Raw genomic sequence first — 12,402 nt, forward strand, 5'->3', positions numbered from 1 at the left:
TGTTGAAGTTCTATCAGTTGTTGAAGTTATCTGAAAGACTCCTGTTCCAAGCTCACGGACACCCTCGTGTGGTCAGCAGAAATAATAATTCTAGCCAAATGAACAAGAAAAACCTGGAGCTATTTAAAGTTAATGATACAGTATAGCAGGATAGGTAGATAAGCATCAAATAACATCATAATAAAAAATCACTATAATTTTATTATTTTAGGCCCTGGTAAATGGCCAGGTGAAAAGTTATTTATCTATATCAGGCCAAATATTTAATGAGACCGATAGATTACAATGGACAATTTCTCTGTTGCAATGAAGAAAAATATTCAACGTATGTGGTGGCTACATTACCTCAGTTCTTTGTAGTTTTTTCCTCCAATATACATGGTTATGAATGATGGAGCATTCTAGACTCTCTGAGAGGAGCAGAAGTGTGACAGCATCTTAGAAACTGATGAGCTGCAAATATTCAAGGTGCTCTGGACATCCATTTAAGAGGGTAGGTTAACTTGGTGAGTTGGTTAAACAAAAGTAGGTTAGAATGACTCTTTTGTATTAACAGGTTTACCTAAGTCAACAGGCAGTACCCAAAGAAACTGCCCCCCAAACAGTATTTTTACCAGTATAGAAAATCAGTGAAATTGGATTTACTTTTTGGTGCCATGAAGCAAGGAAGTACTCAAAAAACTGACTGAAGCACGTCAAACGGACAAGGGAAGTAGCTTCACGGGGCTCTCACTGGCTGAATCTGGAATAATTTGAGCATCAAAATAAATAAGAATGGCAGTGGACTAGAACCTATTAAATAAGATAGAAATCAATGAAGTCATACTATTAGGTTGGTGTAAAAATAATTGCAGTTTAAAAGGTTAAAAATAATGTCAAAAACCACAATTACTTTTGCACCAACCTAATAATAAGAAACAAGCAAGCAAACAAACAACAGTGCGCTTCCTTAGCTTGGAATGCCAACTAATTAATGTAGAAGGAATGATGGAGTCAGAAAAAATTACCATTTGGCAACCACAGTGGCAATAACTGGTTCTGGCAAGAGTCATCAATGGGTGACAAAATTAATGGATGAAAGTTTGATGAGAAACAAGATATTTACATTGTCTTGAAATGTATACCCACAAATCCCATGTATTAATTATTAAGGGGGAAAAAATAGTAACTTCCCAGGGGAGAAACAGAGGGGAGACAACACCTTAACCCAATGTTCAAAGTTAACATCACCAGCAATGGGACAAATTGACAGACAAAGAGCATCACTAAATAAGGTGTTTGGATTAGACACTGATGCTGTACCAGTGTTAACTTCCTGATTTTTAGGTCTGTATTATGGTTACGAGTATGTAGGAGAGTGCTTTTGTTTCTAATGAAATACTGAAGTGTTTAGAGGTAACACGATATCAAGTCTACAACTAATTTTTAAATGGCTCATAAAAAAACATGTACAGAAAGAAAAATAAAATAAATGTTTTAAAAATGTGATTGGATTTGATGAAGGAAAACAAAAGGTTAAATTATTTGTCTACATGTGAGGATGTGAATTGTAAGTAGAGCTGAGATTTAAGGCTTTTAGCAGGGAATGAATGTTTTGTTTAGTTTTGTTTTGTTTTCTATTGTTTTTATCAGCAGCTGCCCTTGGTGAACATATGCTCCTTTCAAACTTACCGAAGATTACAAGATATAGTGAAAAACTCAGAGATGGAAGAATCAAGACCTATTTTGTAGAGGAAATTCTACAGCAACTTTAGAAAGGTTATATACAGAGGTTGCCAAAAAATGTATACGCGTTTTAAGAAAACACTGTGTTAAAATTGTAATACAATGAATGACGCTAGCATTCATTTGATTAACGCCATCTTTTGAGCAAACATCATACTACACATTGCTACCGTAATTCAATTCAATTTTGAAAAGCCATACATAGATAACATCTCTTAAAATGTGTATCTGGAGGCATCAAACCAGAAAGATGTGCAGTTGATTTTTAAATGTCTGAGTAGTTATGGGCTACAGAATAGGAAAAAATATTGTATTTTAGCATCAAGAGAGCCATAGTAACGATAATAGCTACCATGTATTGCTGTGAAATAGTCCTATATTTGTCGGATGTGCTATGGGTTAATTCAAACCAGACTTAGAACACGTGAAATTGTTTCTGACATTTTGTCAGGGTTTCTCTTCCTGGGTGATGACTTACATGTAAATATAATGGCAGACTGGTTGAGGTAACGATGACTCACCACAAGTGCAACACTTTCCCCTTCTGCTTGCACAAAACCAGGGTAAGTTTTAGATTTTCCTGCTAGGGCTCTATCGGTGTTGTTTATGGAAAGGATTACTCACCCCCCTCACCCCAGACCCCCAATGTGAAACGCAGGGCCTTTATCAGCCTGTACTCGCCTCTTAAAACAGAAACATCTAAAAGAAAGAAAACACTGAAAGTTACCTGTTATTCGTAAGGCTTTTTTGCTGGGAGGAAACACCCACTGTAATGCCATTAGAGCTTTGTCCAGGAAAACTAGACAATTTCATTGAGAACTCTGGCGACTGGAAAGTGTCTTAAGAAGAGCACTGTCACTAGACTATTTCTGCCTTATGTGTACTTAGAAAACCAAGTGCACCTATATTTCCGAGGCATTCACTCTAGGAATTAAAGGGAAGATAACATGAGTGGATGTGCTGTATCACCATTGGCTTAATTGTCACCATGTTGCTTTGGTCAGCGGCATGTTTCATGAATGTTGTGCTAAGACTGAACCAAATAAATCTGATAATATTTATCAGATTATCATACCTTCCTGGGGTAGGGCCCCCAGTAAGCCCTACCCTATAAGAAAGGTCCTTAGCTGTCACTTGGAAGTATTTGCTGAAATATTAAAAAGAATTTGAAAACACTTGGGGACTGTTGGGTTACACAAGTTAAAGAGGTTTCTTTAGGTGGGACTTCTCAAAGGCAGATATTTACTATAATAATTGTGATTTCATCTCTAAGAGGCTACTGAGTTATACATTGTCTCCCAACAGCTTGAACATGGATTCCTTATTACAAAAGGGTTCTGAAACATCTATCTCTCTTTCTAGAAGCATAGCTCACTTGTCCTGGTCATTTTGTGTGATCTCTTTATTCTCCTTAGCACCTAACCACTTCCATTGTTTCAAGTAAAACCTCCATCTTAAGATCACTGTGACTTTCTCGCTGGCTTTAAAAGTTTGAGTTCAATACCTCACCATTCCCACAAATTCGCATATTCAAAATGCCTAAACTCTATCACCTCTCCAACTTTCCTGATTCCTTCAATGATATGCCATTTTGCCCGACATCCAAACTAGAAACGGCCGTAACGTCTGCTTTCATGTCCCATATTCAGCCTTCCTCCATCATACCTGGCCATCACCTCAGACTCACAAGTTGCCCTGCTTCACTCAGGGTTCTTTTCCAAAATGAACATCACTACCAAGTCCATCTTCCTAATATAGCCTTCACTATTATAATTTTCCTATTCAGTGATCGTCAGCAGTTCCCAGACATAAGGAATCCAAAGACCTCACTGGGCCTTCACACAGCTTAGTTTGGCCTATTCTGGTGACCCTTATTGCACCACTTCCCAAACTTTAGTTAAGTTTGTCTTTACTAAAATAATGCTGCAATGAACAGAGGGGTGCATATATTTTTTCGAAGTAGTGTTTTGGATTTCTTCAGATAAATACCCAGAAGTGGAATTGCTGAATCATAAGGTACTTCTATTTTTAACTTTTTCAGGAATCTCCCAACTGTTTTCCATAGTGGCTGCACCAATTTGCAATCCCACCAACAGTACACAAGGGATCCCTTTTTTACACATCCTCGTCAACACTTGTTTGTTGATTTATTGATGACAGCCATTCTGACAGGTGGTAGGTGATACCTCATTATGGTTTTAATGTGCATTTCTCTGATGATTAGTGATGTTGAGCATCTTTTCATATGTCTGTTGGCCATCTGTATGTCCTCTTTGTAGAAATGTCTATTCAGGTCCTCTGCCCATTTTCTAAAATTTGATTTGTTTTTTTGGTGTTGTGTGAATATTTTAATAAATTTTGGATATTAACCCCTTATCAGCTGTATCATTGGTGAATATCTTCTCCCATTCAGGAGGCTGTCTTTTCATTTTGTTGATGGTTTCCTTCGATGTGCAAAACTTTTTAGTTTGATGTAGGTCCATTTTTAAATTTTTTCTTTTATTTCCTTTGCCCGAGGAGATATATCAGAAAAAGTATTATTAAGAGCAATGTCAGAGAGTTTACAGCCTATGTTTTCTTCTAGGAGTTTTATAGTTTTGGGTCTTACATTTAACTATTCAATCCATTTTGAGTTTATTTTTGTATGTGGTGTAAGAAGGTGGCCTGGTTTCATTTTTTGCATGTATCTGTCCAGTTTCCCCAAAACAATTTATTGAACAGACTGTCTTTACCCCATTGTATATTCTTGCCGCCTTTATCATAAATTAATTGACGACGTAGGTGTGGGTTTATTTCTGGGCTCTCTATTCTGTTCCACTGACCTATGTATCTGTTTTTATGTCAATACTATGCTGTTTGGGATACTACAGACTTGTAGTACAGTTTGATATCAGGTAGCGTGATACCTCCAACTTTGTTCTTTCTCAAGATTACTTTGGCTATTCTGAGTCTCTTGTGGTTCCATACAAATTTTTGGATTATTTGTTCTAGTTCTGCGAAAAATGCCATTTGATAGGGATTGCACTGAATCTACAGATTGCTTTGGGTAGTATGGACATTTTAATGAGGTTAATTCTTCCTATCCATGTGCACAGTATATGGTTCCATTTATTTGTATCTTTTTCAATTTCTTTCTTCAATGTCTTGTAATTTTCCAAGTGCAGGTCTTTTACCTCCTTGGTTGAATTTACTCTTGGTATTTTATTCTTTGATGCAATTGTAAACGGGATTTTTTTCCTTAATTTCTCTTTCTGATAGTTCATTATTAGTATATAAAAATGCAACCAATTTCTGAATATTAATTTTGTATCCTGCTACTTTACTGAATTCATTTATCAGTTCTAATAGTTTTTAGTATCATGCTATCTGTAAATGACAGTTATACTTATGGTTTTCCAATTTGGATACTTTTTATTTTTTTTTCTTGTCTGATTGCTATGGCTAGGACTTCACGTGGGTCTATTTCTGAACACTATTCTGTTCTATTGATTTATGTGTTTATACTTTTGTCAACACCACACCATTTTGATTATTGTAACTTAACAGTAAATCTTAAAAATGGGTAGTATGATTCCTTTAACTTTATTCTTCTTTAAAAAAATTGTTTCAGCTATTTTAGTTTCTTTTTGTCTTCCCATATAAATTTCAGAATCAGCTTGTCTATAGCTATAAAAAAAAAAATCCTGCTGGGATTTTGTTTGCAAGTGAGTTGAATTTATACGTTAATTCAGAGGGAACTGACATCTTTATTATGTGGACTCTTCCAATCCATTAACTCAGTATATCTCTCCTTTTATTTAGGTCTTTGATTCCTTTCATGAGTGTTTTGTAATTTTCAGCATACATATCCTGTACAAGTCTTGTTAGATTTTCACTTATGTATTTCATTTTTAGGGGGAGCTGTTTATAAATGGTACACATATATTTAAAATTTTAGTTATTAATTACCAGTATATGGAAATGTGATTGGCTTTTGACCTTGCTAAACTCACTTATTAGTTGAAAGAGTTTGGGTTTTTGTTTGTTTTTTGGTAGATTTTGTGGATTTTCTAGGTAGGCAGTTATGTTTTCTGCAAATAGGGACAGTTTTATTTTTTCCTTTCCAATCTGTATGCCTTTTATTTATTTTTTTTGTTGTAAGGCTAGGATTTCCAGTTTGATGTTGAATAGGAGTGGTAGGCGTGGTCATCTTTTCTTTATTCCCAGCCTTTGGGGAAAAGTACTAGCCTTTTACTAGCTGTAGGGCTTTTGCTGATGCCCCTTTTTCAGCAGAGGAAGTTCTATTTTTAGTTTGCTGAGAATACCCATACTCATTTTCAGACTGACTTGAGTCAAGGCCAGGAGATACTGGAGGAAAAAAGGAAACTCATGGTACAAATTCTGACATTCTTCCTCAATCCATCTTCTACCCTTTATTTTTCAGAGACCTCAAATAGCTGCTCCATCGTTCTGACCAGGTTTTATTGCTGAATTAGGTGGGAGAGAGTAGAGTATGCTTACTCCATCTTATTCAGAACTGGAACCCTTGAGTCATTTTGAAATGAAATAGGGAAAATTAACCAGTTTATTCTGTTCTATTAAAAATATGCATTTTTTTAAGTGTTGAGGACCCAAAGACAAGTTAATCTCTGTTTCATGCCCACTCATTCTTCTTGGCCACCTGATGAATTCCTACTTATTTATTTATTTATTTTTTTGGTAAAACTGGGCCATTTTAATATTCTTTAGAGTAGAATAAATAGTTCTCTTGTCTGCAGACATGTAAGCTGTTCGGTAGTACTCAGGAACATCACAGTAAAAGTGGATTTCTTGGTTGGTGCATAGTCTTCAATAATTATAAGGAGTTACTTGTATGAAACTGCTGTCAAACCAGTACGACTGCATTTATGCATCCATCATTTTCAGGACTGTTGGTAACCTGGGCATCTTTTCCCCAAATAACCTTGCCTCCTTGTGTCACAAGGCCCAACTCGCTCACGTTCACCTCAATGACCATACCTTTGGTAATAACACCCAAAGTTGTACAAAGTGGGGATGAAGGATTCTTTTTTACACCAAGGATTGGCAGGCAAAAGGTGGCTTTCAGTTCAGAATGTGTTACATGTGCCTTCTTGAAACGTAAGCCCATTGGCCTAATGAATCTTTCATATTTAGGTGGTTCTCGAGTAAAGCCATCTCCAATATGGCAGACTTTGGTAACCATCCTCTTCCACAATTTCTTCTTTCTCTTTCCTGTTCGAATAACTTTTAATACCTCTGTTTTTCCCTCGGCACAAACTTTGGGCAGAGGAATTTCCCATTTTCCCGTTTTTTTCTTTTTGTTTTTGTTTAATCATATTGGAAAGTACTTTAGTTCAGGACTGTCCCTCTCTGTCCAGTAGATATGCAGGTACTGCTCCTTGTGGAATCTTTTCATCATTCTTTTGTTTGGTGTTTCTCTTTTCATGCATCTTGATAGTCTTTTTCATCTGTATTTTCTCAGCCTGACGCTGTTTATAGCAGAGTTTAGCTTTGAGACCAATCATCTTTTTTGCCTTCTTTGAATGTTCATGAGCCTCTCAACCCTCCTTCTTTCTCTTTTTCTCATGGTAATCCAAACGATACCCATAGTGCTTATGGTGTAACTCAACATGTTCGTTTTGTGGTTACGACAGCCCAAACTCCAGGCGCAGTCCCCGGGGTGCGAAGAAGCTCTCAACTTTTGGGTCTCAGAAACTCGTGAGCCGACTCCCGAATTCCTACTTATTTTTAATTTTTGTCAACGTAACAAATGTAAATGGTTTAATAAGTCAAGTAGTACTACAAGATGTATTAACAAAAGCATCAACCCCGTGCTCTACCAACTCTGCCCTCAGTTCTTTTTCCCTAAAGGTAACTACTTTCACTCTGCTCACTAGGTTTTCTGCTATAAACCTTCATATTTTAAACTAACATTTTTATATTATCTTTATTTTTAAATTTCAGATATTATCTACTGACTTCCTACTTGGAAAGATGAGAATTATTTTATCTCTCTCACTTTGAACACACATTTCCTTCCCCTTATCCTCCTAATAGAGTGCTGTCATAAACTTTGGTGAAATCAATAATGTTTATTATTACTACATATGTATAGTAATATATATTACTATATGTAGTAATGTGTCACTATATATTTCTAATTATAATATATATATATTACTAGTATATAGTTATATATACTATTGTATACTATTACTATAATTTTTCATTTTCCCCACTAATCAATGTACCACTAACATATGTTTTAAATAAATTCTTATCTCTACTTTATGTATCTGTCACTAATTGTTCCCCAATTTCTCTAACAGAGCTGTGAACTCCTCTCAATATTGTCAGCCTATCACATTGCCAGCTCCTTTTTCTTAAATTCAACATATCCATTCTTATGACAGGGACAGAGTGGGAGCTCTGTGTCTTTCCACTTAGCTCTGAGTGGTTGTTCTCAGGCCGGTGCACAGCTGTCATCCTAGAACATCGTATCACCATCATACCAGGAATCACCTTTGCCTCTCCCTCAGCTAGAAACCATTCTTCCCACCACCTATGTCTTCCTCTTTCTTAGTTTTCTCACTCCTTTTGGTGAGAGCACATCATGCAGTAGCTTCCCGAGAAAGAATGTAAGTTTTTTGAGATTTACATGTTCAAAAATGTTTTAAGTTTACTCTTATGCAGGATTAATAGCTTGGCTGGGTATAAATTCTGGGTTGGAAATAATTTTCCCTCTAGCTTCCAATGCTGCTGTTGAGAAGCACTGTGCCATTAGAGTTTCTAATACATTTCATACAACCTGTTGCCCACTTTCCCCAACTTGGAAGTTTTCAGCATTATCTCTTTACGCATGAATTTCTAAAATGTTATCTGGATATACTTTTGGGTGTGTGTGTTTTCCATTTGCTATATTGAACACCTGTTCTTTAGTTCATTGAAAGTTTCTTAATTACTTTTTGGGTCATTTCCTGCCCTTTTATTTTTCCTTTCTGGAATTCTTATTAATCAGATAAAACTTTATCTTTTCTTTTCTATTTTTAATGCTTTTGTTTTTTTTGTGTGTGAGAATTCCCTAATGTCCTACCCTTTCTATTGAATTTATTTCTGCTACCATTTTTTTTTTTAATTTCCAAGAGGTCTTTCTTATTCTTTGAAGGTTCCTGTGTTAAAATACCATCCTGTTTTTTATGATTATAGTATTTTCTATTACCTTTCTGAGAGTATCAGTCATCATTTTGTAAAATGTTTTCTGCTTTCTGTATCATCTCTATTTTTTCTGTTCATTTGTTTTGATTTTCATCTTTTATGTAAGAAGCTATTCATATTTAAGAATAAGGTATTAGAAAGTAGACTGAAAACTTTTCTACATAAAAGCAGGGCTTGTCAACAAGTGGGTCTCACTGTAAGGTTATTAGAGAGGAACCTCCAAATGTCAGCATCAGAAAGGCTTTTCTCTTGGGCATGTCAGTTTCCAGAAAGGATTTTTCCAACCTCCTGCTCAAGGGGTACAAATATGGATGCAGACTTTCACTTTATCTTCTTGTTGGCTATGTGGTCTTACTCCTGCTCTCAACTATGCAAATCTCCATTATTGTTCCTGTCTTTTGTAAGGGTAGAGGTGAGCCAGCTACCCAGGTTCATAAGATGGAGGAGAAAAACCTAGATGTCTCCATGGCCTCTATATAGACTTTGAATTAATCTTCCAATTTTCAGTGCCACTGCACACTGCAGCCTTCAAAGGTACATGGGGTCTTCAAGTCCTGATGTGTGATGGGCTTCCGCAGGGTAAAGCAGCTTGCATCTTGTTGGCTTCCCCATCTGGAGAAATGGACTGTAGCTTTCTCCAGTCACAAACTCAGTTACCACCCACTCATCTATTTTCCATCCTTTAAAGTGTCGTTGCCATCCTGCTATTGTCTTGTCTACAGTTCTCTTTGCCCTTGTGGGTTTTCTACCTTTGGTCCTTGTATCTTCTTTGATTCTTTATCACTTTTTTTACAGGAATTTTGGTAAGAAGCGAGACTAATCTCATGTATTTGATTTGTCACGAGTCCCTACCCCCCACCCACCTTTCTTAAAAACCAGGTTCAGGTATTAATTCATTTTGGAACCCCTTCCAAAGATAGTTAAGTTATTCTGTGCTATCCTCTGATTCTTTAATCATGCTTTCATCACTTTCTTCACCACACTGCAGCGTAATTTATTTGGTTATAGCTCTACCTGACTGTAAGTTCCCTGGGTCTGTACAAGTATCTATTTATTTCTTTATCGTGGCAATTCTCGGTGCTCAACAAATGTTACTTAGTTTAAATAAATGAATGAGTGGGTAGAACTACTCAAGGAGAGAGGTCAGAGATGGGACCCGTAGTCTGAACTTGTAAGGAAACAGAAAATAAGAAGAGAAGCATTCCTAGAATGCTATATGGAGAGACAAAAGAGCACTGCATACAGAAAAAGTAAAAAAAAAACAGCTCCAAAATTGACTTACTCTCTATTTTTCTCAGGACTCAGACTAACGAGTATGTGTATTTTGCTGTGTGTTTTTTGGTCCTGTTCTAATCTGTCTTTTGAGTAAGGCTGAACATGATAATCCCCTGCTGACAATTGTCCCAGCACTGATTTCCTGTGTTTCCTCAAGCTGACAGCTTTAGGCACAGACCGTTTTTTCAATTCCTTTTTTGGGCCCAACAAAACTTCTTCCAAACAGGATTATAAACAAACCTCCCATTTTAACACTAGAATAGATGCTGAGTTACATAACTCGTTAGGTCATTATTTAATATTCAGTGTTTGGGTAACATTTCTTCATTTTAATTTGGCTTTGTTTCCATACAAGTATTAAAGAATTCTGTAGTCCAATATTACATGAATTCTAAGTTTTTAACTTTTTCTCTATGTTTTTATTTGTTGACTGAGTATTTACTTTGTGCCAGGCATGAATGCATTCATTCTTACAAAAACTTTGTAAGGTATGATGGCATTATCTTTATATTATGACTGGAAAGTGAGTCTTAGAAAGAACATGTTGCTTGCCAAAGACCACATACAAAGTGGAACACGGATTCGAACCTAGATTTGACCATTTCAAACTTTATGCTCTTAAAGAACAGGCAATACTGCCCGTGAATAAAATTACAATTCTATTTATTTCTTCTGCCATTGTGATGGGTTGACTTTACATGAGTTATATATATATATATATATATATATCACATATCAAATTTATCATATATATATATCACACACAAAGTCAATAAACTAGAGCCATTGATTAACATCTTCATTGCATTTGACATTTCAATTTATAACTGATATATTACAGAGTGAATTTGTTTTCCTTATACTTTAAATATATGTTGCTAAGATTCCTTCTTGCTTATTACATTCCTAAACAATATGTACTGTGGCTGCATGAACCCATGAGTGTCATCCTACTTGAGAGTGCACTTCTCTCGAATTCTTCGCTCAAACCAAATTTGTGGTTTAAGAAGAGCCCTCTCAATTGGTAACTGGCTTCCACATTTCCCAGAGATAACATGATATATCTCGTCTGTGTCCTCAATACGCTTTTCCCTTTTCTGTTGTCTTTCTCTTGCCTTATCCACATTTCTGTTGCCTCATTTCTGAAAGGTCTTAAGTTAGGTAGCTGTTTAAATTCTCCCTGGGGAGTTGATGCCTGAATCAGGCTGGAGCCAGATCGTACCAGTTTGAGAGCTGATTGTTAAACATTCAGGAATTTTGGAAGCAGACTCTTAATCTTGAAAATAGCTTGATAGCTTGAAAACATGGAGGAAGTATTTACACCATGGAAATTGGCAAACACAAACTGCCCCACCCTCACCCCCAGGGACCTGATTTAGCGTCTCACCGCTGGTTATCATGCTCTCCAGGAATCCTCCGTTTCATTAGGAGCTCCTGAAAACCTTATTCAAAATCTACATTCACAAAGAAGTTCTATGGCTGGGATTTCTCTAACAGGAATAAAACAATGGAAAAATCCTTCGAGGCATTGCCCTAGTGCTACTATACAGGCAAATAGCTAGACCATTTTATGAAAACCAGCTCTACTGACACACTACTAAGACATACAGTGGGAAATTATAAATTTTTTTTCAAAAAGCATTGCCCTTCTGGGCCAAGGAAGATTCTAAAAGACATGTGCACATATAACAGCCCTACAAAATTTGTATTGTCCTATAACAATGATCCACTGAATCAGACTGTTAAGTATTTTCAGAGTTACTGATGAAAGCAAAGGATAAAGCACAGGAGTCGACTCTGCTCCTTAAAAAGAAGAAAGAATTGCAAACCTCCACAGAGGATCTGGAGATAACATAGCCTGTACAGTGAAAAACGAAATTCATGAATAGAGAATCAATTAAATAACCTAGTGGCTTCCAAAGCTGGAAGTAGGCCTTAACATCTTACCAAGATCTCAAAAAATCATAACTGGACTAGTGATTACAGAAAAGACCAGGCTTAGTTACCTAAGTACCGTAAGCAATGTTTGCTCATATTCCTAGAATACTTTCTTTGAAAGGGGTAGAGGATAAATGGTGCTTAATACAAATGAGGTATCTTTTCTATGTGTTTTTTTTTATGCCTCTCTCTATTTTCAAATATTCACTGTGTCTGTATCAGGCACTATCTTAACTATAAAAAATGAAT

At 36.2% G+C, this 12,402-nt stretch overlaps 1 protein-coding gene and 1 pseudogene across 1 annotated transcript in view; both read right to left on the reverse strand.

The window, feature by feature from the left end:
- The window catches only part of VWA8 (von Willebrand factor A domain containing 8), a 305,649-nt gene that overhangs the window by 73,096 nt on the left and 220,151 nt on the right, over window positions 1-12,402 (reverse strand). The gene's annotated exons all lie outside the window — the stretch shown is intronic.
- LOC109436716 (ribosome biogenesis protein NSA2 homolog pseudogene) lies at window positions 2,566-7,364 on the reverse strand (annotated as a pseudogene).

Source organism: Rhinolophus sinicus, chromosome 16 (genome assembly GCF_057876585.1).
Source record: "Rhinolophus sinicus isolate RSI-liver-muscle chromosome 16, RSI-T2T, whole genome shotgun sequence".
Taxonomy (NCBI): domain Eukaryota; kingdom Metazoa; phylum Chordata; class Mammalia; order Chiroptera; family Rhinolophidae; genus Rhinolophus; species Rhinolophus sinicus.